This window comes from Vicia villosa, linkage group LG2, assembly GCF_029867415.1.
Source record: "Vicia villosa cultivar HV-30 ecotype Madison, WI linkage group LG2, Vvil1.0, whole genome shotgun sequence".
In the NCBI taxonomy this organism is placed as follows: Eukaryota; Viridiplantae; Streptophyta; class Magnoliopsida; order Fabales; family Fabaceae; genus Vicia; species Vicia villosa.
In genome coordinates this window covers 222,424,481-222,427,344 of record NC_081181.1, presented here as the reverse complement: position 1 = coordinate 222,427,344, position 2,864 = coordinate 222,424,481, and positions in this window count along the sequence as shown.

The window sequence follows — 2,864 nt, the reverse complement described above, 5'->3', positions numbered from 1 at the left end:
AGGACAGGAAGTGCGGAATAATGTGACAAGAGGTTTGTTTAAACACCCTTGGTTCCCTAAAAGAGATACGAGTCTAACGTGTAGATTTGCACCATAGTACTTGTCTCCTGAGAAGTACTTATCGAGTAGTTTATTGATACAGTCTGGCATAATTCAGATTCACTTGCATGATGACTGGTTGAGAAAGAAAAAAAAGAGAGATATAAAGTTGGCACCAAATGATGAAAAGGCGGTAAAAGGCAATCAGCTCGCTAAGTTGGGTAACCCTCACCCGGTTATTCAGCCCAAAGGAGATTGAACCCCAAACGTCGTCCAAAAGGACAATATATAACTGCAAAGTTTGAAAATTTCATCGGTAATAAAAAGTAGCCAATGCTGCTAGTTTGGTGCCAGGAAAAGAAAATAAGAAGCCTCGACTCGTCTCATGCAGGTTATGATTATTATAAGAAATGAGTGCCTTAATATGATTGTCCGAATGAAAGAGGAGGAAAATCGGAAAGAGACTTAAGTGCAAAGCATAGTTGGAGAGGTATCCGAAACGGGAGCTTGAGGTTTAATGTGGTAACAAAACTCGTCGCGTCATGTGAATGCCGAACCAACTGTTTCTTGATCAATACAGACGGATATCTCACGTATGAACACCGTGTGCTTTGAGGGTCATTAACTTTTGTAATTGTCGCTTGAGGTCAAGCAACGGTTTAAGTTTGGGGGAGTTTGATCAGTGGTTTTCACACATATATTTATCGTTGTTTTTAAGTATGTTTAAGTTATGTTATTGAGTGTTTTATTTCTTTATTCGTCATTTTATGCTTTGGTTGTGTATTTTACTATTTGCAGGCTCCAAGGAATAAATCGAGACAAATCAATGCGAAAAAGTACAAAAAAGGGAGTTTCGAAGGAAGTGAAAAATCAAGCTACATGAGGTCTGACACGACCACCTGTGTCACCTGAAATTGGCCGTGTTAGCATGAAGCGTGGCCAAGAAAATGCAAAAGAGATGAAATTCACGGGGCTGACACGGCTCGTGTTAGCAAGTGTGAGATCTAGAAATTTTCAACATGTTTCTCATCGTGACAGGCGTGTAGTATTTTGATCATAACTGGAGCTTCGTAACTCGGAATGACGCGGTTCCGGTGGCAAAATTTCGCTAACGAAAAGGGCTACAACTTTCATGAAGAACGCAAATCCAAATTCTGAAGTTAAGGACCAACACGGCCCGTGTTGCCTAACACGGCCACCCGTGTCAGCAGTGCTGAGTGTGATTTTGATAAATTAAGTTCAGGAGGCCAACACGGCCACCCGTGTTGCCTGACACGGCCAGTGTTGGCTAAAACGCTGATTTTGCTGATTTTTGTGATTTTTAATTAAGTGTTGAGCCAAGGGACATTTTGGGTACTTCCAACCAACCTAAGTGAGTCTGCACTATTTAGGAGGGTTTTGAAGATGAATTAGGGACTTTTTGGCCGAGAGAAGAAGCACGATTGAATATGGGAGAAAACAAGGGTTTGGGAGAGAAGAAGGTTTTCATGAACGAAAGCGATTGAAGATCAACTATCATCTCAATTCTTGTAAAGTCTCTATTTTATATTTTGTTTTCTTTGAACGATATGAGTAGATAATCCCCAATGCTAGGGGGTGTCCCTGATTGGATCTTGTAATGACTTTGAATTCTTGATTTCCTCAATTGCATGTTTTATTATTCAATTTGATTATACAATGTTTTTATGCTTTCTTTGTCGGACAAACAAGGAATGATTTACGGTTAACGATTTGCTGGACCGCGGTTGTTAAGGTTTTTGTACGATTAGACTATAGTAGATATCACCTAGGACTAGGGATACCCTATAGTTACCGGTTAACTCTTGATAACATAAAGGCTTGATTTCATCATAATTCTCTAAGGACTTAGGATTTAGGATGAATGTTCAAAGGTTTTCCCACTAAGGACTTAGGGGAAAATAATCTAAAGGGCTGGTAATTGAATAGTATGAACTTGTTGAGGAGATCTAAATCCAAGGTTATTATAGAAATAGTCACACACTTTACCCTAGCATAATACTCATATTTGTCAAAAAGCCAATTTACTTTTCTGCTTATTTTAATTATTGTTTAGTAACAATTTGCAAACAAAACCCCAACATTAGTTTTTTGTTTAATTGAACTATAATTTGAACTTGATATTAACGTGCAGTCCTTGAGATCGACATTCGGGGAATTTTCCCTTTATTACTACAGAGGCAAAATAGTACACTTGCTATTTTACCGATCATGGAGCCTTGAGGAATAAAGTGTCAAAGACACGACTTCGATTTCGCAGTTTTGGTGCAAGCCCGCTTAGCCACCGTCAAGCGGACTTCCATAGGCTCAAAATAAGGATGGCAAAAATCATCACTTTGGTTTCCATTCATTCATTACTGGATATAGCATTGAATAAGCTTTCCAACGCTTCGAACCGGGCGCAATTTGGAGTTACGGTTAGCGAGCTGACGAATTTTCAGACTTTTTAAAAAGGGGAAAAATCACATTTTTTAGGTTATGGTTTGGGTATTTTTGAGTCCCAACACCATCAACTTCATTCTTAGAGTAGGATTGGCTTAAAAAACAACACCGAGTCATGCACTTGAAAGATCGGAGGTGGATTTCTCATCAACCGGATCTGACAACCCGCGAGATGTTTGGTTTATCTTTTCTATTCTTTGTGTATTTCTTTGTGTTGGGTTTGTTTGTATAGTTGCTCGAATCTGTGTTGATGTTGTTCTTAGATTTTTACTCTGTGCTCGGGATTTGAGTTGCTTTAGAGATAAACTTCTTGAATCCTTATCTAGGATGATTATCTGTTAGTTTCTGAACTCTAGAGATAGATT